This window comes from Bos indicus x Bos taurus, chromosome 13 (genome assembly GCF_003369695.1).
Source record: "Bos indicus x Bos taurus breed Angus x Brahman F1 hybrid chromosome 13, Bos_hybrid_MaternalHap_v2.0, whole genome shotgun sequence".
Taxonomy (NCBI): domain Eukaryota; kingdom Metazoa; phylum Chordata; class Mammalia; order Artiodactyla; family Bovidae; genus Bos; species Bos indicus x Bos taurus.
Window position 1 is genome coordinate 65,867,251 of NC_040088.1, and position 25,500 is coordinate 65,892,750.

At 41.8% G+C, this 25,500-nt stretch overlaps 2 protein-coding genes and 1 long non-coding RNA gene across 12 annotated transcripts in view; 1 reads left to right on the forward strand and 2 right to left on the reverse strand.

Moving 5' to 3' along the window:
• Positions 1 to 19,902, reverse strand: part of LOC113903640 (ankyrin repeat domain-containing protein 26-like) — a 45,865-nt gene extending 25,963 nt beyond the window's left edge. The window contains exons 1-8 of one of the 6 annotated variants that reach the window (XR_003514217.1): positions 19,834 to 19,902; positions 18,022 to 18,116; positions 12,502 to 12,581; positions 8,181 to 8,310; positions 7,509 to 7,720; positions 7,353 to 7,401; positions 6,629 to 6,807; positions 5,885 to 6,023 (exon numbers count right to left, since the gene is read on the reverse strand). The gene's annotated coding sequence lies outside the window, so the exon portion shown is untranslated. Of the gene's footprint in view, positions 1 to 5,884; positions 6,024 to 6,628; positions 6,808 to 7,352; positions 7,402 to 7,508; positions 7,721 to 8,180; positions 8,311 to 8,852; positions 8,893 to 12,501; positions 12,582 to 18,021; positions 18,117 to 19,154; positions 19,482 to 19,833 lie in introns of those variants that run through there. The other 5 variants (XR_003514216.1, XR_003514220.1, XR_003514215.1 and 2 more) reach the window with 5 other exon arrangements.
• Positions 1 to 25,500, reverse strand: part of LOC113903637 (ankyrin repeat domain-containing protein 26-like) — a 221,593-nt gene that overhangs the window by 88,831 nt on the left and 107,262 nt on the right. The gene's annotated exons all lie outside the window — the stretch shown is intronic.
• The window catches only part of LOC113903646, an 85,464-nt gene continuing 79,915 nt past the window's right edge, over positions 19,952 to 25,500 (forward strand). For 2 of the 5 annotated variants that reach the window (XR_003514226.1, XR_003514225.1), the window contains exons 1-2: positions 19,952 to 20,390; positions 24,649 to 24,721. This is a non-coding gene — a long non-coding RNA (uncharacterized LOC113903646). The remainder of the gene's footprint in view (positions 20,391 to 24,648; positions 24,722 to 25,500) is intronic. The other 3 variants (XR_003514224.1, XR_003514223.1, XR_003514222.1) reach the window with 3 other exon arrangements.

Here is a 25,500-nt window from a genome sequence, read left to right on the forward strand (position 1 = left end):
ACAAGTGCATTTAAAGATAATAAAACTAGTAAATTACTTGTAATGAAAATACAAAAGAAAGCTGTCCATGAAAATGAGTGTCTTAAAACACTTTATCCTACGTATTGACCGTTGACACATCAAATTTCACACCTACCTGACTTGTGAGTTGAAGTAAGCTGATCCTTAAATCCTGTGCCTCAACTTCTAAGTTAGGACAATAACGTGACGTGACCTCCAGTGAAGCCTCCGAAATAGACTGCTTTCTTAGGATATCAGTCAGTTCTGGTCGAAGTTGTCTTACAACTGCCTAATAAGATGCTCTGTCACTGAGTTTATAAAATCACTTTACTATTATGTTATGTTAATAATACACAATGCCAACATATGTACTTTGATCTCATCTCACACACTAGCAAAGTGATGCTCAAAATTCTCCAAGCCAGGCTTCAACAGTACGTGAACCGAGACCTTCCAGATGTTCAAGCTGGATTTAGAAAAGACAGAGGAGCCAGAGATCAAATTGCCAACATCCGCTGGATCATAGAAAAAGCAAGAGAGTTCCAGGAAAACATCTACTTCTGCTTTATTGACTGTGCCAAACCCTCTGACTCTGTAGATCACAACAAAGTGTGGAAAATTCTTCAAGAGATGGGAATACCAGACCACCTTACCTACCTCCAGAAAAATCTGTATGCAGGTCAAGGAGCAACAGTTAGAACCAGACATGGAATAACAGACTGGTTCCCAAATTGGGAAAAGAGTACATCAAGGCTGTATGTTGTCACCCCGCTTAACTTAGATCAGAGGACATCATGCCAAAGCTGGGCTGGAGGAAGCACAAGCAGAAATCAAGATTTTCGGGAGAAATATCAGTAACCTTAGATATGCAGATGACAACACCCTTAGGGCAGAAAGCAAAGAAGAACTAAAGAGCCTCTTGAGGAAAGTGAAAGAAGAGAGTAAAAAAGCTGGCTTGCAACTCAAAATTGAAAAATCTAAGATCATGGCATGTGGTCCCATCACTTCATGGCAAATAGATGGGGAAACAGTGAAAACAGTGACAGACTTTATTTTCTTGGGTTCCAAGTCAATGCAGATGGTGACTGCAGCCATGAAATTAAGATGCTTGCTTCTTCCAAGAAAACTATTACAAACCTAGACAGCATTATTGGGACTTCCCTGGTGGCTCAGACAGTAAAGCGTCTGCCTACAATGCAGAAGACCCAGGTTCAATCCCTGGGTCGGGAAGATCTCCTGGAGAAGGAAATGGCAACCCACATTAAAAAGCAGAGACATTACTTTATTGACAAAGGTCCATCTAGTCAAAGCTATGGTTTTTCCAGTAGTCATGTATGGTTATGAGAGTTGTGTCATCAAGAAAGCTGAGCACCAAAGAAGCGATGCTTTTGAACAGTGGTATTGGAGAAGGCTCTTGAGAGTCCCTTGGACTGCAAGGAGATCCAACCAGTCAGCCCTAAAGGAAATCAGTCCTGAATATTCAATGGAAGGACTGATGCTGAAGGTCTAATACTTTGGCCACCTGATGCAAAGAACAGACTCATGGAAAAGATCCTGATGCTGGGAAAGACTGAAGGCAGGAGAAAAAGGGGACAACAGAGGATAAGAGGGCTGGATGGCATCACCGACTCGATGGACATGAGTTTGAGCAAGCTCTGGGAGTTGGTGATGGACAGGGAAACCTGATGTGCTGCATGCAGTCCGTGGGGTCACAAAGAGTCAAGACATGACGGAGCAACAACTAAACTGAACTGATGGACTTTGAAAACTATCACCACAGACATCTACTCACCTTCTTTTCCCTCCTCACTGAATCTGGTTACAGACACAGAAGTGGCCACCCTCCGGCCTTCCTGATATTAAGTTACTCAGAAAAAAGATGCAGACTCGCTGTCCATGCCCAGCCCCTCCCGATAAATCTGCAGAGCTTCACCACCTCATGTTCAGAAAGAAATGGATGTGAATGTGGGCAACTGGTGGAAAATTGCATGCTGTGGAACATTTTGCCCTTCTTTATTAGAGGTGTAACTAACTTCAGAGATCTTCATATAGTCTATCCAGCGCTCAGATCTTTCCAAGTTTCCTATCTCAGAGAAAAAATGAGGCCATTCCCTTGTGGCTTATCTATTTTATATCTAGTAGTGTGTCTATGTTAATCCCAAACTCCTAATTTATCCCTCCTCCCCACCTTTGCTCTTGGCTAACCACAAGGACCAGCATAGCACAGGGAACTCTACTCAATATTCTGTAGTCACCTACATGAGAAAACGGATCTAAAAGATGGGATATACGTATACATAAAACTGAATCAACTTGCTGTACATCTGAAACTAACACAACATTGGAAATCAAGTGCATTCCAACATAAAAGAAAAATGAAATTTAGAAAGTGAGGTTTCTCCCATGGCCTTCAGGGACCCTCGATAACCTGGCTTCCACCTGCCTCCGGACCGCAGCCCCTACAGCCCTCTCCCTGACTCACTCCATTCCTGCTGCTCTCAAATCCTGCCACCCTTCAGTCTTAGTGGACACTAAGTAATTCATCCTTAAAATGAGAATTCTCCAAGCCAGGCTTCAATAGTACATGAAACGTGAACTTCCATTGTTCAAGCTGGCTGTAGAAAAGGCAGAGGAACCAGAGATCAAATTGTCAACATCCGTTGCATCATTGAAAAAGCAAGAGAGTTCCCTAAAAACATCTACTTCTGCTTTATTGACTATGATAAATCCTTTGAGTGTGTGGATGACCACAAACTGTGGAAAATTCTTAAGAGATGGGAAACCAGACCACCTGACCTGCCTCTTGAGAATTCTGTATGCCGGTCAGGAAGCAATAGCTAGAACTGGACATGGAACAACAGACTGGTTCCAAATGGGGAAAGGAGTACATCAAGGCTGTATATTGTCACCCTGCTTATTTAACTTATATTCTGAGTACATCATTAGAAATGCTGGGCTGGATGAAGCACAAGTTGGAATCAAGATTGCTGGAAAAAATATGAATAACCTCAGATATGCAGGTGACACCAACCTTATGGCAGAAAGTGAAGAACTAGAGCCTCTTGATGAAAGTGAAAGAGGAGAGTGAAAAGTTGGCTTAAAGCTCAACATTCAGAAAACGAAGATCATGGCATCTGGTCCCATAACTTCATGGCAAATACATGGGGAAATAGTGGAAACACTGGTAGACTTTTTTTTTCTTTTTTCTTTTTTTTCAGGCTCCAAAGTCACTGCAGATGGTGACTGCAGCCATGAAATGAAAAGATGCTTACTCCTTGGAAGGAAAGTTATGAGCAACCTAGACAGCATATTAAAAAGCACAGACATTACACTGCCAACAAAGGTCCTTCTAGTCAAGGCTATGGTTTTTCTAGTGGTTATGTATGGATATGAGAGTTGGACTATAAAGAAAGCTAAGTGCAGATGCATTGATGCTTTTGAACTGTAGTGTTGGAGAAGACTCCTGAGAGTCCCTTATATTGCAAGGAGATCCAACCAGTCAATCCTAAAGGAAATCAGTCCTGAATATTCATTGGAAGGACTGATGCTGAAGCTGAAACTCCAATACTTTGGCCACCTCATGAGAACAGTTGACTCATTGGAAAACACCCAGATGCTGGGAGGGATTGGGAGCAGAAGGAGAAGGGGACGACAGAGGATGAGATGGTTGGATGGCATCATCGACTCGATGGACATGGGTTTGGGTGGACTCCAGGAGTTGGTGATGGACAGGAAGGCCTGGCATGCTGTGGTTCATGGGGTTGAAACAGTCAGATACGACTGAGCAACTGAACTGAACTGAAACGATGCTGGGAAAGATTGAGGGCAGGAGGAGAAGGGGACTACAGAGGATGAGATGGTTGGATGGCATCACCAACTCAATGGATATGAGTTTGAGTAAACTCCAAATGTTGGTGATGGACAGGGAGGCCTGGTGTGCTGCAGTCCATGGGGTCTTAAAGAGTTGGACATGACTGAGTGACTGAACTGAACTGACTGAACTGAAAATGAGAATTATGAGCAAATTGTTTGCAAAAATGTTCTAAGTAAATCATAAATAGCAGATGGAAGAGCAAATCAAGAAGTGTTTGGGTAAAGCTCAGCACTTGAGTCCCAAATTATGATTGAATGACAAGTAGATGCCTTTAAACAGTTGACAGGCCATAAGAATAAATGATTCAAGGCTGAAATATTTCCCAAAATAAATTGACATGAAGAAAAATAAAATTATCACAAGAAATATAACAAATACCTCCAATAAACACAACCACTTGATAGCTTTAAAAAAAAAAAAATACATCTGATACCTAACCTATACAGCTACCCCAAAGTAAGAGCCTTAGCTCTGTACATATCTAAACAGATCAAATTTTGTAAAAAAAAAAATTGTTCTTGAGAATATGCTTCCATTCTAACATTGTAATAGTCCACTACAAGAATTATACTTATTGATAGCTGCACTAAGCACTTCTACAAACATCAGTTAACTCATTAGCTAAAATGATTCTGGAAAGGAAGAAGTTAGAAATATAAGTAAGGTGCAGGTTTTTCACCAGGTCTTCTGACTCTACTAGTCCTCTTACATCCAACCACAGTTACTTCTCTAGTACAAACATATCGATACAAAATAAGCCTCTTATTTCACTCATGCTGCATACACTAATGGTAAATAGGTAAAATTTAGAGAGCTCTTCTTAGACAATCCTGAGATTATTTGCTGCTTCCATAACTTTCAATACTTTTTTGTAATGTTTAAAATAGTAAGATAATGCAATAGACAATGAAAAACACTTATTATCACTAAATATTTATGTCATATCTATCACTGTTTTCAGAAGTTCCTTGTACTAAAATAGGACACTACATAGAGCAAAGTGTTAATTTTCTTACAAGAATGACATCCACAATACAGTCTCCGAATTGCCTATACTTTTCCTCCTTACCATCAGAGGAAGTTATAAACTACCCCAATGATCTATCAAGGAAGGGAAATCACTGCCAAAAATTAAGAGTATCTATCCCATGGACGGAGAAGGCTGGTGGGCTGCAGTCCATGGGGTCGCTGAGGGTTGGACATGACTGAGTGACTTCAGTTTCACTTTTCACTTTCATGCATTGGAGAAGGAAATGGCAACCCACTCCAGTGTTCTCGCCTGGAGAATCCCAGGGATGGGGGAGCCTGGTGGGCTGCCGTCTATGGGGTCGCACAAATTCGGACACGACTGAAGGGACTTAGCAGCATTGCTAGCAGAAGAGGTATGGTTTTTCTTCGTGGGGGAGCAGAGGAGGAGGGACTTTTATAAGTTTATTCTGAAGAAGTTACTTTTTTTAAAGTGTTCAAAAATGTTTTTACAACTGATCTTGCAGTTTTTACAAGTTGGAAAACTGTAAATGATGTGCAAAGGTCGTTGACAGGGCATTGGTTAAAGAAATGACAGTGGAGCCAAGAACGGACTCTGATTTAGACACTGAAGGTGACGACGTGCATGGAGTGATGCACACACTCACTCCAAAGCAGAGGGACTTGGGTGTGTAGCGCAGTCGATGGGGGAGCACACACCGTCTTCCTGGCCTAAACTGCAATCAGAGGAGGGTGCCAGCTCCTCCAATATAGTTGCAATAATTTTGAGATCAATTCCTATGGAAAATATTAAAGGCCTCTCCTTGGATAAGGTCATCGAATGTCCCTACCTGACTGCTATAGACAAATGGATGTGAATTACAAGCATTACTTTATCTGACACATGAAAAATGACATCCCTCCTCAAAATATAGATGTATAGGCTTTCACAAGCCTCTATACTTTCTAAGGTACATACTCTTCGTTTATAAAATATATACATACACAGATACATACACACACATAAATGACTACAGAAAATACCCCAGAGTTCATTTCCTTATTGGCCATTTCTTTCTGCTTTTGTCTGGCAAGTGATTGGCCAGGATTCCCTCCTGTAAGATTCTGGCATTCCGTTCTCCAGAAAGCTGCTTCTGAGTGTCATATGTTGCCCTTCCATAACCTGGAGAGACACTATATGTAGTTTTTGGGCCCATATCATTAAAAGAAAAAAAAAAACAGTTAAAAGCTTAGAAGCAGAATATAAAATGAAATAAAACTGTTTAAAGGAAGTAGCCTTTTAAAGCACAAGGATCTTTATCCCATGTGAGTAACTCGAATTTTAATTTAAATGTCTGCTAAATTTATCACAGAGCAAAAACATGCAGATATAGTATTGTGAAAGGAAATCTCTTTACAAAACATTTAACTAGTTCCTTCACAGTCTCAAGGCAAGTTAGCCTGTATTTTAACATTTAAAAAGCCAAAATTAAGACGTGGATTGGAATTAAGAAGATTACTTTGTCTAATGTATCAAAAGTGCCAATCATTATGTTAATAATTAAGCTCAAGTTACATCCAATCCTCCACGCAGAAAACACATACACAGCATCTAGTAGAAGCCAAGAATGGCAAGAAACTCATCACATAAACTCTGAATGTCACAGTTCATACCTAGGTTGAGATAACATTTTGTTTGAAATCTAAATAATACATATGAAATAAAAGGGATATTATAAATAATATTGACAAAATGGTGCTAGAAATTTTCACCAACAATTACTCTACCTGATTCAGATCATTTCTCAGTCTTCAGTTCCATCTAGAGCTCTGAGAGTGAGTTCTAGTTGCTGTTCATTTCAACTTCTTTACTATATTGGTCTTCCTTTCTTCTTAATTGCTCCCTAATTTTTTCATATAACATATCAGCATTTCTTCTATTCTATTCTTCTTGCTTTAAGGTCAAACTGCAAAATTTATAGAGCTCTTCTTAAAAAAGCATGAGACTATTCGCTGCTGCAGTAACTTTCATTCCCTCCTCATAATGTTTAAAATAGTACATTGGGAGGAAATACAATGAAGAACACTTAATAATGATCACTGTTTTCATGCAGAGGGTTAAGAATAAAACAGCATAAATATTTTTTTCTTTTCTGTCTTGAGAAAAATGGCTACTTTATCCTTCTGTGGGTGGGAATGAAAAGTAATCTAAACTTTCTTAAGAATAGTTTAGAAATATGGATCAAAGACTGTTTCCAAACGTTCTCATACTTTAACCAAATAATATGCTATTATTGAAGAAAATGAATTCAAAATAATTAGAAATGAATCTGTAGAAAAGATGTTCCTTGTAGTATTAAACATAAGACAGGAAAGTGGAAAACAACCGAAAGTCAATCTGTTGAATCATGAATGAGGTTTCCCTTATGGTGGACTTCTGTATGATCATGAAAATGATCATTTGGAAAAATATACATTAAGTCATTAGAAGCATTCACTGTTAAGAACTTACATTATTTCCATGAATTTCACACTCCACAATACTAACGACGTATTCTCCCCTGTAGAATCCCAGAGGGTAAGTTAAAAATTATAACACAAGTACGTCTCCGCAGTATTAAAGTAAATAACAGTTCAAATATTTCTTTAAAACTAGGATGCACAGTACCTCAGTCTACCGAGCTCTCGTTGCCACTCCACTTTCTGATGCCCTACTGTGATTCACTTCTTTTCTTTCAGACAGTTCTTTCTGTAGCTCACCAACCTTATTTTCCAGTTTTTTAATTTCTCCTCTAAGTAGTTCACAGTGGCTTTTTTAAAGTTCCATTTATCTTTCACACAAAAGAATTGCATCCCATATTTTCAACAAGCTAACACAATCTGCAACAAGAAGAAAACACAAAGAAACAAGAAACACCTTGATATGAGTAATTTTTGAGTATAAAGGACTGTGCCTTTCATATTCACTCCTCCATACACTGAATAGATATTGAGTGTCTGTCAAGTGGAAGACATTATTCTAAGCTCTCCAGATAAAACAGATAACCCTGGCTCTTGTTTAGCTTGCAGTCTAGTAGAAGAGAAAGAGAAATAAAATAATTACATATATACATATATATATAGTAATTATAAATTCAGGTACAATAAGAATGATCATAGGCTCAGGGTATACACTCACTTTTAACACAAAACATATTTGTCTTTTAACACAAAACATATTTCTAAGATGCACAGCACTGTAATATATCCGTAACTCTAGAGCAGTACTAGACAAGGTAAGCCTATATTACTACACCATACACAAACAGGCTTCATATTGACATTTACACCACGGTCCCACCTTTATACCTCAAGCCAAGTGGTTCTACTTGCAACGTGGAATTCTTAGAGTAAAGACATCACCATCCTCGGAAGCACTTTCAGATGACTAAGTCATTCAGGTAGCTCACGTCATTAATCTGTGCTTTGACCTACACATAAACAATACTGTTTCACAGTATCCTTAAATTATTTATAAAATATACTAACTGTACAAAGGTGATAAATAGTGCATCATTAAATGAAAAACAAACACTTCTTAAAAGGACAGATTTTTATCAAAATGATGATTTGATCAATAGTGTTTCTAAATCAAGTTCTCAAAGTATATGTCTCTACAACAAATGAAGATTTTCTCTTTTGCCACTATTCCTTTTACAAAAGATTTTTTACTAGGATAATATTTTTTTAATTAACTTTTTTATTATACCTTGTTCTTTTCATTAATGCTTTCTTTACAGCCCTAAAATGACAAATGGTTCTTTTCAGGCTAATATTAAATACTTAAAAATACAAACAATACCTAAACTTTGGCTTTTTACATAAAACCATTGTACTGGGAAGTAGTTTTTTACTAAAGGATTAAACAATAAATAAGAGTAGCATTAATGGGGTCGCTAAGAGTCGGACACGACTGAGCGACTTCACTTTCAATTTTCACTTTCATGCATTGGAGAAGGAAATGGCAACTCACTCCAGTGTTCTTGGCTGGAGAATCCCAGGGACGGGGGAGCCTGGGGGGCTGCCGTCTATGGGGTCGCGCAGAGTCGGACACGACTGAAGCGACTTGGCAGCAGCAGCAGCAGCAGCAGCATTAATGGACAAAGAAAATATATGAATAATACTAATAAAGCACTGAATTTAGATCAAAGGAAAAGGAAAAACATAACGTTACTTGTGTTATTTGATAGGAAGCAGTATACCAGGGTTTTTGGCAGTTGTCATTTTCAATAAGAACTACCTTTTATGGCAATAAAACCTATCTGGGAGGTATTCCTTCATTCCTTATAAGAAAGAAACCCATTTTTAAGAAATCCATAATAATCATGCTATTAGCGTTCTGAGGACTTCCAATGCAACTGCTATGCATTATTATAAGCACTTGACATGTCTTAAGGCATTTTTAATCCTCACAGTAATTCTCGGAGACAGGTAATACATTAGGTCCTCTACACAGGGAGAAATGGAGCACAGAAAGGCTGAGGATCTTGTCCAAGCCCACACAGCAGGTCACCAACAGACCCAGAATTCAAACCCAGGAAATCTGGCCTCAACACTGTGGTTCCAAAACATGCTGAGAAAGCAAGATTTAAATAAGTCTTTCTAAGTAATATGATAGCAAATGAACCTATATTATTATTCAATGTCTACCAATAACTATAGATAATTTCTTAATCTTAACATTTTTTTAAATTTTATTTTATTTTTAAACTTTACAATATTGTACTGGTTTTGCCAAACATCGAAATGAATCCACCACAGGTATACATGTGTTCCCCATCCTGAACCCTCCTCCCTCCTCCCTCCCCATACCATCCCTCTGGGTCATCCCAGTGCACCAGCCCCAAGCATCCAGTATCGTGCATCGAACCTGGACTGGCGACTCGTTCTATATATGATATTATACGTATTTCAATGCCATTCTCCCAAATCATCCCACCCTCTCCCTCTCCCACAGAGTCCAAAAGACTGTTCTATACATCAGTATCTCTTTTGTTGTCTCGTATACAGGGTTATTGTTACCATCTTTCTAAATTCCATATATATGCGTTAGTATACTATAAAAAAATCAAACATCTTTCCATGTAGGCAATATTGGAAATCTACTTGCAATAAAGACTTGCTTTTCATAAAGAAATTCATCAGTAGGCATTCATGTAACCATTCTGCTGTTTCTTCATGCATCCGACACACACTTATTGAGCAGACGTGTTAACGACACTCTTAGGATGGGAAGGATGGTTTTAGTAATTTAGAACTTTATGACCCAAAAATAATAATTAATGAAAGATTGTCAATAGCTTTTTCTACTGAATATAAACAAAAATTTCCCCTTTTCCCAGGAATCTATAAACAACATGAAGTTAATATGATGTGGTGTTTCAGAGTACCTTACAAAACCATAGCTACTCATGATGGTATGATCATCCAGAATCAAGGAATGATTCAATCCTATTCAGTATAGCCTAAGTGTTTGTATATTCATGATTCTATAATTTTTAAAAATCTGTGTATGATAGAATTAATTGAAGTAATCATCTCCATATTCAATTACATAAGAATATTACACTTCAGAACCAATGAACAAGCCCTTACCATAAAACTATATATGAACAGAAGTATTATGTACAACTAGTTTACCGTAACAGTTTAAAGATAATGTCATACAATCAATAAGCTTTCTAATATCAGAAATGGAAACAAGATTGAACTCAATGAACACGTCCTCTGCTGGCTCATTTCCAAAAGCATGTATACACTAAAAGCTCCCCTCTGAATATAAAACAAGAAACTCCTTTGAACTCCCCATTCCTCTTCAGTTACCATCCAGTTCTCCATTGCCTGTCCCAGGAAATAGTGCCTATGGAGCTGTTTACGTGTATGCGATACAGTTCAGCTTCCAAGGGGACTAGTCACTGAAATGACTTCTGGCCAAAGGCACTCGTCCTCACCTTACCCTTTCACGGTTAAGTGAAAAATAACGTGCCTTACCTGAAAATAGGAGAAAAACGTGAACTCAAAACCCAATTTTGTCCCTGTTTGTTTGAATTAATTCATGTGTATTAAATCTACCAAAAATGAATTAGGAGATGATTTTTAATGTTATAAAGGCTGGCTTCCCTTAAAAATATTTCCCATCAGTATATCTTAAACAGGGAGTCCCTACAGCACATTTGAAAGCTTTTTCTTTTTAAGGACTAATATCTGGAGAACAGACAAACTTTATATTACTAGGAGCCAAAATCTATTAACACCCATCAGAAAGAGGAACCAATTCCTAAATAAACGCAAATTATATATAATGGTAATGTTATACGTCGATACATATTACCTGCTTACCTTGAGTTACATGTGTGCTCAGTCCTGTCTGTGACTCTTTGCATCCCCTAGGACTGTAGCCTGCCCAGATCCTCTGTCCACAGGGACTCTCCAGGCAAGAATATGGAGTGGGTTGCCACAACCTCCTTCAGGGGATCTTCCCAACCCAGGGATTGAACCCAGGTCTCCCAACAATACTGGAGTGGGTATCCTATCCTTTTCACCAGGGGAACATCCTGACCCGGGAATTGAACCGGGGTCTCCTGCATTGCTCGTGGATTCTTTACCAGCTGAGCTACCTGGGAAAACCCTACATTCAGTTATATTAAATCTTAACAGCCACTGATGAAAGTGGATAAAGCATTTTTAATAATATTTACTGATTTCCCACCTGGAAATGAAATAAGTTATAAAGTTATTATTTGTACCCTAACACCAAAGGTCCAACCTGGAAGGTTCAATTCTTTTAATAGGCAGTTGGGCTGATTCTATGACCTACTCTGTCGCTGAATATTCATCCCTAAGTCCATCCTAAAGGAGGTCAGTCCTGAGTGTTCACTGGAAGAACTGATGTTGAAGCTGAAACTCCAATACTTTGGCCACTTGATGCGAAGAGCTGACTCATTTGAAAAGACCTTGATGCTGGGGAGGATTGGGGGCAGGAGGAGAAGGGGACGACAGAGGATGAGATGGTTGGATGGCATCACCGACTCAATGGACCTAAGTTTGGGTAAACTCCGAGAACTGGTGACGGACAGGGAGGCCTGGCGTGCTGCAGTCCACAGGGTCACAAAGAATTGGACATGACTGAGCGACTGAACTGAATTGAACTGAAGTCAACTATGCCGAGATATCAGACAGATATGAATCTTTAGTCTTGGCGTCAGTGACTGGCAGTTTCAATGGAAAACCTTGACCACTGGCAATGCTTTCTCTTTACACGTATCTAGGTTAGGGACTATCATTGTCCTATTGTTCATAAATTCAATTCTTTAGTCCTAGTATTCAGTATTTGATCTCACCTTCTTTATCATGTAAAGAAATTATAAAAACGGAAGAAGTAAACAATAGCCAAGAGAGTTTTTTGCCTCAATTCCAAACACAAGCTATAAATTATAATAGATTCTAACAATATTTTAAGTTTTCTCACTGAAGTGCTATAAAAACTTAAGTGATCATCTGTCGATTCTAAAAGGCTACTTTTGAAAGGAAATTTTATTTGTTATGAACTCTGCAGCAAACTGTATTATGTTGTTAAAGAAAACAGTATTAAACCAGAAATTCAAATTTACATTTTTACACACCTGTGAATGATTATTTTCATCTCCATCACATTTTTCTTCTTCCTCTCATGTCATTTCTAAGTCTAGTTCTGCTGACAGATCTGTAATTTTTTTTAATTACTTAGAATATTTAGATAAAGGACAGAATATTTAAAACATTCTATCAAATGACAGCTTATATCAATCTTAATCTTCAGCTGAATATTTACTTCTTTAAGAAATACTTCCAATGATCTCAGACTTCAAGAAACCTTGTGGGAAATACCAGAATTCATCAGGTTACAGGCACACAAACATCTCAAGGATTCATTCACAAATTCACCCAAACATCAGTGAACAAAACAATCAGAAACCAAACAAAATTTCAAAATACAGGACATATATATAAAGCCACAATATCTTCTCTTCTCTACTTCATAACAGGACCTTTTATAACAACACGCCAAGCTTCAACTGCAACATTACTCACAGTTTACAAAATTCCTTGATTTTCCTTTTCTCAATTTCTTAAATTGAAATGCTTCTTTCCTAACAAATTACTTTTCATCTTTTAAGACTCAGCCTGCTTTGTAAAGTTATCCTTGATTACAGCTGTCTTTCCCCAGATAAACAGGTATCTCTTTCCTTGTAGCTACCTTAGGACTTTATAGATTTTTCAAGTGTATTTTCATCACCTGAATGTAAATTATTTCTTCACATGTCTACCCTCTTGGCCCTTAGACTGCAGAGGACAGGCACTTAAAAATCATGCTGGTATACATAAGTCTTTAATTCTTTTATTCAATAATTATTTTTTGGGTTCCTACTCAGTATGAGACACTGGAGTTTAAAGAAAAATGTAGATAAAAGGTATCAGGGATGGCTTTTCAAGAGGTACTGCCTGAGCGCAGACTTACAGTTCAAGGGAACAGAGGGCAGGTGAGGGAGAGCACGGAAGGCTGCAGCAAGATGGGGAGAGAAGCACACACATGAGAGGGTAAATATTTGTTCAAAGTACAAGGACAGGTGAGGAGGCCATCCACAGAAGTTCAGGATTCCAGAGCAAAGGACAGAAAGGACGAGAGGTGGAGAGTCAGGCAGAAGTCAGATTATGAAAGCATCACGTGTCACTTTCAGATGTCTAGATATTAATGTGATTTAACGAGTGGTTCATGGTCACATGTGCTGTTTAGACAGGTGACTCGAAACACTACAGGAGATGGAATTTGAAGGGCATACAAATAAATGGGGGGAGAAGAATCTGAAGGCATTAATAATGAAAAAAAAAAAAGGTGATGCAGGCCTGAACTGGGGGAGTGTTTCCAGAAATATTTAGGATATAAAACTTTCTGGGTTGAGTACAGAATAAATCTTTATGAAATCAATACATGTACAAATCCTGGGACCCTGAAGGAGTAGACTCTGCCGGTTACTCGATAAAAGGTATCGACTGAGAAAAGAAATGATATGCATGAACCATCTGAAGTTGCTTCTATTTATTTGGTGGCTTTCCTATGTCACATCTTCCAGTGTTGCAAGGATATGTGTAGGTGTTTTATTTGAATTTGTGCTTCTTGGACCTACCAAGCTCACTGAGAAACAACAGCAAACAAGTCACTTGTAGAGATGTAAAAAAATACAAAAAAAACACTTTGAGTTTATAGCTTGTAGTCACTATTCTAGGAGAGAATCTTGTAAATGCAAAGGTAACTTCTACAGGTGAGGAAGGAAAAGAAAAAAACGATAGGAGTGAAAAAAGAAACAGTGTATGATTTCTTACCATAGCCCTGATTGTATGACTGATTGAAGGCACTAAATTAATTGGTATTTATGGACAACACGTATTAGATGTGGTTATTCAATAGGCTGGGCATCGCAGTAGAATAAGAATTGCTTTTCTATATACTGCTTTTAAATGATACAGATCAAATCAGATCAGTCGCTCAGTCGTGTCCGACTCTTTGTGACCCCATGAATCGCAGCACGCCAGGCCTCCAGCACTCCTTAAAACCAATATTCCTTCTGAACTATTAATTCATTACAAATAATAAAACAAGTTGATATATTAGATGGATACAACTGAGGAGGAATTATGTAGCAAATTTCCCATGACTCCCATTGTCACTCAGAAAGCCAATTCTAAAATATATAAAGTCATATAGAAAACACAAGAAATATTTTAGCATTTGGCTTCAGAGGTGCTCTTGCAGTCATACTGAGTATAATTTATAATGAACACTTATGAATTCAGAGCTATGTAAAAATATATCTAAGAAGCTACATTTTGAGAAGGCAATCTCTAGATGTCTACGTAGGTCTCCCAACTAGATGCAAAATTCTAAATGTAATCCTGCTACACACTCTCAGGTATGCTACATACTAGCCGAAATGAATTTACTTTCTCCTAACTCTCTTTGTCATGTATGATGGTCTTACTATGGTAAGAGGAAGAATGCAAACACCTTTCTAAGAAATACCGTTTGCCTGTAGGTGGCATAAAAGGAGTCAGCACACGGTAGATTTTGCCACAATATCTAATTTTGGAAACGTCAGTGCCCAGGTGGCCCAGGGCTGAAAGCGCTGGGCTTCTTCACTACCTTGTTTGCTTTCTCTGTTTTCTGGCAGCTGAGACCTGCGCAGCTGATAGAGCGTGTAAGTCCCTGCCAGAAACACCACTCCAATATTCACCTTTTCTTTATCTATTAAGGTTGTCAGGGGAGTGTGTAATTTCCTCGGTTCTGTCTTGTCACAATAAACATTTGAAGTGAAGGACGTTAAAGCCCTCAGCGTGTCACAGCTCTCAGACAGTGTTGTAGCTCCATGTTACAGCTCAGTTTTACTTAGAAAATAAAGGAAAATACATCCTCAAGGCATGAGGGCATGCCAACCCAAAAGACACGAAGAGAAGAGACGAAGAGAGAGAGGGAGAGAGACAGAGCACGCACGCATGGGACAGAGACCCCTGGACCTTTGGCTTCTCTTTTTATATGTTTTTTTCCTCCCCCTGGGCTTGCCCCATGTAAACTGGGCTAGCCAGGAGTGCTGTTTTTTTCTACCTGAGGTCCTCACTCTGGTCCTTGGACCTTCCTTTGTTCTATCTTTGTGGGCTCTACCCTTCCTTGTCTTTTAGCCACTGCCATTCTGGACTCCTTTTTCCTATTCTAACTACCTAACAAGGTCATCTGTCCCAATTCTGTGGATGCTGACTGATTTTTGGTCATTGATTGTGAAATCAACAGACACTGATCATCAACTTGCAAATGCCTGGCTCTTTGACAAGTCTCACTACTGAGGCTCAAACCAGTAGAATCCCAACCTGAAAAATACGAAAACAAAGTCTCCATTTATTAGAATGTGAGGAAGAATACAACTCTGACGACCTTCTACAAACTCTTATTTCAGAGAATCACTTCCACGTTGTCCTCTCCCCTCAAACTCACTACTGCTTCACAGCTTATTGTATCTTACACGTTACTCACTGTAAGCGTCTCTTCATGAAGACTAACTAGTTTGTCTCATTTTTTCTACTTTTTACTTTTCTAGTATTACTTACATTGATTCACTCAATCTGTTTGTTGCCTATTCTGTATTCCATAAGAACTTTATGAATAATTTAATTGCCACAGAATTATTAGATATTAAAAATCTTGCATGTTTCAAAATCAGTGTAGTATTTATTGAAAATAACACTTCTAGCATTTAGGGGATGAACCCTATTAATCTGTCTTGTTTCAAAACTTAGTTTGTTTGCGACATCATGCTAATGCTTCAGAGGATTTCTGTGAAACAACTGCCAAAAAATCAGCTATCTTAAAAAAAAAAAGTCAATGCCTTCCATATTCGAATTAGTCTACTTCAAATAACAAACACCAGTACAACATATACGTCTGATGCCTGAGAGTTACTTAGAGGGGTGGGGTTTCCCCTACTTCTAGCACCACCACCCTTCTCCCCCACCCCCAGTATTCTCTGGAGCAACAATGATCTTTTCTCTTTTCACTGGAAATACACTGGAGCCATGTAGAAGGAATTCTCTCAAGTGTCCTCATCAACTCCAAACTCACCTCCCTAAGGACTTACTTTCCTCTCTTCCTCCTGTCACTAGAATCTCTCCTTTCCAAAGGGTAATCTCTGGATCTGCGGCCTGAATTCTTCCCCCTTTACATTCCTTCTATGGATCATCTCCACCACTTCTTTTCCCCTCTCTGCTTAGCAATGGTATCTTACACCGTCATTGCTACTGCAACTCTTTGCTTCCCTCTGGCTATAAACACGCTCAGAAAGAAAAACAAAATAATGCTTTTTCTTGATCCTATTCTGTCCTGCACTATCCGATGCTCCTCTTCCAGATTTCTCTAAAGGCAAGGCTACACCCTTGTTACTCAGAAAGCCTGTTAGAAACACAGAATCTCAGACCTCCTGCTCAGCAAGTACACTTCCCACAAGGTCCCCAGGCAACTAATTCAAATGTGAGAAACTCTGGTCTACACTGAGCCTGCTTCTACATGACCTCAACTTAATTTATTCTTCTAAAATCTTAGCCTCAACTTACCCTCAGGAGAAGGCAATGGCAACCCACTCCAGTACTCTTGCCTGGGAAACCCCATGGATGGAAAAGCCTGGTGGGCTGCCGTTTATGGGGTCGCCCAGAGTTGGACATAACTGATGCGACCTAGCAGCAGCAGCAACATACCTTCACTCTACCCTCACTTTGGAGACACTTCCCTCCAAATTGAAACTGCATTAGAAGCTGGAAACTTCCAGTGGACACTGTATCAGGCTGTAGGTTCCTTGATCTCCCCATCATGGCCCCTGCTCTCTCTTTCCTTCCAGTTCTTTTGTTTTGGCCTAGGTGACACCATCCTATGAAGTAGCATCATCTCATATGACATCAATTTGCACACATTTACAGCTGAGTGCCTATGCCCATGTTCCTGCACAGAGGCTAACACACAGCTCTGCGTGCCCAGGGACCTCAATCCTGAATGCCTTCTCACAGGCAGAAAAACAATAAGACGAGGAAAACTCTGCTGTTCCTCTCGGACAAGCTCACTTCAAATTCATCACCCATGTCAAATACTCTCCCTTTTTCTAAAGACCTAACTTATTTCTTGCCACCTTCCCCCATAGACCCTTGCTTTCTTTTCCTTCATTTCCTCCCTGAACCCTATGCCTCTCTCATCCTTCATTCCCTCTTTCCTCTTATTTCTCAACCTTCCTGAGGTTGTAGAGTATCTTGAAACACAACTAGTAATTTTTTTCTTTCAGCCATGATCACACTGACCAGGGATCGAAACTGCACCCCCTGCATCAGAGTCTTAACTGCACAGTCTTAACCATTGGACCAGACCTCCAAGGAAGTCCAGGAACTCATAATTTAGCTCCTTAAATGGCATTCTCAATTTAATCTGTGGCTGACACCTGATAAGATACACTATATCCCTCCTCGACTTTTTCCTCACTACACATCCGACAGGTGATTTGCTTTGGCTATTAGAATACTTCAGCAGTCCCATTTTAATTCAACGTTCTGTCAAGTGACCTATCAAATCTAGTTCTTACCTTCTACTTGTCCATTTAATGTCTTCTTTTCCTCTTTGACCAGCAGCTCCAGATAAATGATCCACATACTTCTGTGGAAGGCTCTCAGAGATGCTCTGTTAAAATGAACACTGAGTTGCATGAAGATTTCCTAAACCCTTTCTAAGAAAATATCCTACTTTTACAAACTGCCCACGTGTAATCCAGGTAAGACAGGTTTTGCCAAGATCCCACAGCTCCTAAGTGTCAGAACCAGGATGCTGACTTCAGGCAAGGTGCTGGATCACCAGGCAGCAGCCGCCTGCAACGAAGAGAGCAGGCCCTTCCTATCTCCTTCCATTGGTGCCACCTTCAAACAGGGCACCCTTACTTTCTGTTACTTCAAGTATGGCTGCCATAAAGGTACTCCGCACATCCAAAATGCTTTGTATTATTAGCATAAAAGTAAAAGTCGCTCAGTTGTCTCTGACTCTTTGCCACCCCATGCCCTGTACAGTCCATGGAACTCTCCAGGCCAGAATACTGGAGTGGGTAGCCTTTCCCTTCTCCAGATCTTCCCGACCCAGGAATCGAACCGGGGTCTCCTGTACTGCAGGCGGATGCTTTACCAACTGAGCGACCAGGGAAGCCCTTGTTAAAACATCACTAAAGCAAACTGCTGTTGTCATAAGCCCACAGATTTATCACTATCCCCCATACTTTTGAGTCTCTTGAAATGTTCCTTGCAGATCAACTTGACAATTTAAACGCAGTAATACTTTCAAGTTTCAAGAACTCTCTTTTCAAGGCCAAAGTGGTAAAAAAAAAAAAAAAAACACAATTCAGCCTGTTGCTCTCTGACGCTCTCTAGCAGTTTTACAGGTGCACATGTACCAAAGAAACATACATTTGGTTGGGAGACTGGGACTGACACATACACACTATTGTGTAGGAAATAGATAACTAATGAGGACCAACCGTACAGCACAGGGAACTCAACACTCTGTAAGAGCCCATACGGAAAAAACGCTTTTTAAAGAGCTGATATATACACGTAACTGATTCAGTCTGCGGCACACCTGACACTAACACAATATTGTAAATCAACTGTACTCCAACAAAAATCGAGGGGAGAACGGAAGGAAGGGACACAAACATTTGGCTGTAAGACTGACCTGGAATACACCAATTTTTAGATAAACGTCACTTCAGAACCCAAAGTGTAGGGTAGAAAAATCAGGATATTGTCATTATCCTCAAATTAAAAACAATTAGGAGCCCGGTGGCAGCGGGACGCAGGCACTGGCCAAGTCCACTGCTGGCGCCTCACAGCTTTCTCCGGGCGCTTCGCCGGCCCCACGCGGAGGGGGCCCGGGTTCGACTGCCAGCTGCTCGCCCCTCAGGCCAGAGGGTGACTGTCCGCCCTCCCGGCTCACAGGGCCCCGGGGCGCCGGCGCGCGTTTTCCACTGACAGGGCCCCGTGCCCGGTTCACAGGGCCCCCGGGCGCCGTCGCGCCTTTCCCACCAACAGGGCTCACACGACCCCTGCGGCGCCGGCCTGGCTCCCCGCTTACACGCACCCCTCCCCCCGCTCCCCAACGGCCCGGCTCGCCGCTCACACGCTCTCGGCTCACGCTCCCCGCTCTCACGCACCCCTCTCCCCACTCCCCAGCGAACTGGCTCCCCGCTCACACGCTCTCGGCTCAGCGGCTCACGCTCCCCACTCACACGCACCCCTCTCCCCGCTCCCCAACGGCCCGGCTCGCCGCTCACACGCACCCCTCTCCCCGCTCCCCAATGGCCAGGCTCCCCGCTCCCCAACGGCCCGGCAAGCCGCTCACGCGCCGCCCTCACCCCAGTGCGCCGGGCGGCGCTCCGGCTCTCACAACCCCCAACGCCGGCCCGCGCTCCCCGGCCGCACGCCCCCGGCGCAGGCGCCCGCCGGGCTCGCCGCCCACACAACCCCGCCCCCAGGCGCGGGCAGGTGCTGGCCGCTCACACGCCCCCTGCGCGCCGCCGACCCTCGCAGAGGCCCGGCCTAAGCTCTCCGCCCGGAGCCCGCGCCGTGTTCTGCGAGAAGCCCGTGGAGCCGGCCCGGGAGCTGCCCCGCGCGGCCGAGGGAAGGCTGCCTGAGGCGGGGCGCCGTGAGGGCGGGGGCGGGCGGGCGTCTCCCGCGGCCGCTGCTCTGGGGCTGCACAACCGCGTGCGAGATGGCGGGTGTGCCTGGGGTTCCACTCCGTGGCTGTGGGCAGGTCGGTTTCGGCGGCTTCCCGCGCGCCGGGGACGCCGCCACTTCCTCAGCGACCCCGGCCGCCCCGCGTCCTCGAAGCCTCTGTGCGCGCGGACTGCGCGGTGGGCCTCTCGCCCCGGTGGCGCGCAGAGAGACCGGGAGACGGGCTGCTGGAGCTCAGGTGCGAGTTACACCGGGGAGGTGGGGACGGGGTAGCCCGGGCGTTAGAGCCGCGCCCTGAGGGCTGCGGTGAGTGTAGCCCCACCGGGGAGCCGGCCATGCAAACACCCTCCCCTCCCTGCCGGGGAAGGGCGGGCAGCAAGGGGGCTCTGGGGCGGGAGGCTCGCTCTTCACTCCCAAGGCATTTCAGAGGAGCGATGGGATTACTCTGTGTGTAGATAGCTGTTAGAGCGCTAGGCGCTCATCTGGTAAAGAATCTGCCTGCAGTGGGGGAGACCTCGGTTCAATCGCTGGGTTGGGAAGATCCCCTAGAGAAGGGAAAGGCTACCCACTCCCGTATTCTGGCATGGACTCTCGCAAAGAGTCAGACTTCGCAAAAAGTCAGACTGAGCGTCTTTAACTTCATTAATTAAGGGGCTTCCCCAGTAATTAAGGGGCTTCCCTCATAGCTCAGTCGGTAAAGAATCTGCCTGCAATGCAGGAGACCTGGGTTTGATTCTTGGATTGGAAAGATCCTCTGGAGAAGGAAATGGCAACCCACTCCAGTATTCCTGCCTGGAGAATCCCGTGGACAGAGGAGCCTGGCAGTCTACAGTCCATGGGATTGCAAGAGTCGGACACGATTTAGGGACTAAAGCACCACGCAGAACTTTGGGGAATGGATCGGATAGAAGAAAGACTGGTTCTGAGTGGGGTATAATAGACAGCAGGAGAGATGGATGTGGTCAACAGCCTGGTCGGGGGTCACTGAACACCGTGTCCTGAGACGACAGGACTTGTAGGTACAAGGACGGGTGGAAGTGAGAGGAGTAGCAGGGGAGGGGAGGGACCGCTTCTCTGGAGGCTTCTCTTCAGGCAGCAGAGTAAACATCTGGCGGTCAGCAGGAAGAGCCTTTGGGTAAGGTGAGTTTTGTTTTGAACATTCAAAAGCACTTAGTCTGATACTTGGGCCATTTAACAGATGGGGAAGCTGAGCCACTGGAATTAAGGATCAAGTTAAAGGACATGTCTGAACTTGTAGCTGTTGGAAGCGGAGCCGCAACTTGAACAGTTTTCTTCAGTTCCAGTCTGTTATTCTTGCAACTTCAGGCAGTTACCTTATCTAAAAAGTTAGGAGACCACAGTGGGAGGTTCACTGGAGAAGTAGTACTCAGAGGGGCCTTTGTTGTTCAGTCCCTAAGTCATGCCCCAGTCTTTATGACCGCATGTACTGAGGCACGACGCCAGGCTTCCCTGTCCTTCCCTGTCTCCCTGAGTTTATTCAAATTCATGTGCATTGGGTCAGTGATGTCATCCAACCATCTCCCCCTGTGTAGCCCCCTTCTCCTTTGTCATATCCTCAATCTTTCCCAGCATCATGTTCTTTTCCAGTGAGTTAGGACTTTACATCAGGTGGCCAAAGTATTGGAGCTTCAGCTTCAACATTGGTCCTTCCAAGGGATATTCAGGGTTGATTTCTTTTAGGATTGACTGGATTGATTTCCTTGCTGTCCAAGGGACTCTCAAGAGTCTTCTCTAACACTACAGTTCAAAAGCATCAATTCTTTGGTGCTCAGCCTTCTTTATGGTCAAACTCTCATATCTGTACACGACTACTGGAAAAACCATAGCTTTGACTCTAGGGACTTTTGTCTGCAAAGTGGTATCTCTGCTTTTTAAAATGCTCTCTAGGCTTGTCATAGCTTTTCTTCCAAGGAGCCAGGGTCTTTAAACTTCATGGCTGTAGTCACCATCTGCAATGATTTAGGAGCCCAAGAAAATAAATTCTGCCACTGTTTTCATTTTTTCCCCATCTATTTGCCATGAAGCAATGGGACTGGATACCATGATCTTCATTTTTGAATGCTGAGTTTTAAGCTGAGTTTGAGAGGGGTGGAGGCTTTCCAATAAGTTCCCACTAGGGTGGAAAGACTAGGCCACGTGGGAAGAAAGGAGCCCAAAGGCGCAGACAGTGCCCACAGGTGCTGGCTTTTCAGAGTGTGAGGCCAGCAGTCTATTTCGCTCAGACTTGAATGTTGGTTTCCCACTTTGGGAAGCGGGAGGGTGGAGGGGGGGAATCAGGGGTGAACTTAGAAGTGTAAAATCACTGGCTTTTCTGGGTCTTAGAGGGCGTCGGTGCACCTTTTCTTGCAGTCCTGGCTGCCTTTGGGGGCTGGCCACTGGGACAGCTGAGCTGGGTTAGACTAAGAATTGGTCTTGATCTGATTGACCCCTCACACCCTGGATGCACACATGCTTTCGAGAATCATTCCTCCCTGGCAGATGGTAGCTGGTTTAGGGCAGGGACTCTGCCTTTTTCATTCCAGAATCCCTCATGGTTAGGTGCTGTGTTTGGCCAATTGGAAGGATGCACTTTGTATCTGCAGAACTGATAATCGTTTGAGTCTTTAGGAAAATTATCTTGAGTTCCCAGGGGCTTACAGCTGGAGGTGGGAGCACAAAATGATGCAATTCCCAGTGTAAATTTTAAAAATTTAAGTCTTAAAAAAATAAATAGAAATTTAAATCTGAAAACTCAGTTGTATCTTTACAAGTTTATTTCATACTTGTCTTTTGTATACCTGCTGATCTCCTAATCGTGCAAGAGCTTCAGCTGTCCCTTAAAATAATATATGTGATAAAAGGAATATTTAGTGAATTCTAGTAAATCAGACTTTTCCATGATATCTTTTTAACCAGTTGATGAAAGAGTAGGTAGAAGTCATTCTTTCATTTTTCATTAGAAATCATTTCTTACATCCAAGCAGCATTAAATAGTGTAAGTTTGTTGTTATACCCGTAGTGCTAAAGCATTTATTTTGGCTCTAACAGTAGATGGGTTGCTTCTCGTTGTTTTGAGATTTTTTTTTTGTTTCATTGTTATAGCATTATTGGGGTTTCTTTGGTAAAAATTTTAATTGAAATATAGTTTACTTACAGTGTTTCAGGTGTAGGGGTTGCTTGTTGACAGACATAATGTAGCATTTATGAATTTTATAATTCTAATATTTTTATCCTTCCAAGGGAAATTTTTTTAGAAATTTGCCAAAGTAGGTAGCAGAAAAACTGCTTTGGCCTTTCTGTTTTCTATCCTAGCAGTGTGTAGGTTTTTGTTTTTTTTTGGTAGTAACCTTTTAAGATCCTTTTCCAATAAATAATAAGTTATTTACATGCTTTTGTCATGTGTTATTACTTCTGTAGACTATTGGTTTTTTGTCATTAGCTTTATTGAGGTATAATTTATGTACAACACAATACACATTTTAATAGGGTTTTGACAAATGTATACAATCCTTGTAAGCAGCAACGCAACCAAGATTTCTGCTATCCCAAGGATTCCCTGTTCTCTTCTGTGGCACCTCCCATCTGCAGCCTTAGGCAGCCAAGGATTTTCTTTGCCCTACAGATTATATGTCTTTTTTATTGTATTTCTGCAGTCAGCATGCCAGCAATTGCAAACTTTTCTGTACAGGGCCAGTGAGAAGCATACAGTGTGTACTCCTTTCTGTCTGACTTCTCAGTACACTGTCTTTAAGAGTATCCCTCATGACTATGTTGATTGTGTATTTTGTTAGTAATTCATTCCTTTTTATTTTTTTTAATAGTGGTAAACGATACAAAACTTAAACGTTGCCATTTCTAACCATTCTTCTGGGTCCACTTCAGTGGCATTAATTATATTCCCATTGTTGTGCAACCATCACCCCTGTTTCCAAAGCTTTTTCATACCCCCAGATACACTCTATAGCTTCTAAGCAGTAACTACCCACTCATCTCCCCTGTCAGCCTGGTAGCCTCTAATCTACTTTGTTTCTGTGACTTTTCCTATTCTAGACATTTCAGATAAGTGGCATCATACAATATTTGTCCTTTTGTGTCTGGCTTATTTCACTAAGCAGTGTTTTCAAAGTTCGTGTTGTGTATGTATCAGCACTTTTTTTTTTTTGACTGGGTAATATTCCATTGAATAGACATACTTTGAACATAGGTTTTCAGTTCTCTTGAGTGTATACCTAGAAGAGGAATTGCTGGATAATATGGGAATTCGAAATTTGACTTTTTGTGGACCCACAAGGCTGTTTTCTGTAGGGCTGTACCATTTGGCATTCCTCCCTGCATTGGACAAGGGTTCCAGTTTCTCCCCATCCTCTCCAACACTTGTCATTATAGCCATCTTAGTAGGTGTGGAATGACTAGTGGTTTTTCATAAGGTACATAAGCATAGAGTATTGCTACATACTTGGTGGGGGAATTAATGAGTGTAATTTTATATGTTCCAGGAGGATGGACTGAGGCAAGTTCTGGAGGAGGTGAAAGCTTTATACGAGCAAAACCTACCTGATGTGTAAGTTGGTAAGTTGATCTTGTAAAACAGTTTAAGAAATATGATACTGATGTCAGATCATCTTAACATTAGTTTTTAGATATGGTTTTTTTTTTTTTTTTTTTAATTCTCTGTGAGCCTGATCATACCCTAGCTATACAGAAGCAGAAGGATTTGTGTTAATGGTTGTTATGTCTCTGGGGACCTAATAGTGCTGGCACATGGTAGCTGTTCGGTAATGCTTCTTGTCTGACTGGTGTGACTTGAAAGGAGTTAGGGTGGATGCAAAAGAGATGACCCAGGAGCAAGTAACAGACCTGATGAGTGAAGTGTGTTGCTTCCGCTACTTGTTTTCATCAGGTGAGGCCTTAGTGGGTTTAAAGGGAGAACAGGCAGTTTGCAAATTTAGCAGGAGTAGCAGTGACTTCCGAAAGCTCGAGTGAAGTTGGCTGGGAACTCGTGCTGCGGAACACTACAGCTTGGTAGGCTAGAGGGTTCTGGAGTTGCAGACTGTTTAGAGCCAAGCATGGTAGTTGGCACAGAGGAGAATTTGAGCTGAATGACAGACTTCAGAGGACCTGCGATTGGGTGAAGAAGACTACTGACTGCTGGAGGAAAATTGAGTTATTGAGAGCTCTCCTGCAGAGAAGTCTGTCTGCAACTTGAGATTTCGTCCCTGGCCTTGTTAGGTAGTGTTTTCATCAGTTAGTTGGGCATAGGAATCAGTAGCGTGTTGTTAGGGTGTGTGGAGTACACAGAACAGTAGGAGCACTTTGCAGTGACTGTGTTTAAGGATAGATACTGGTGA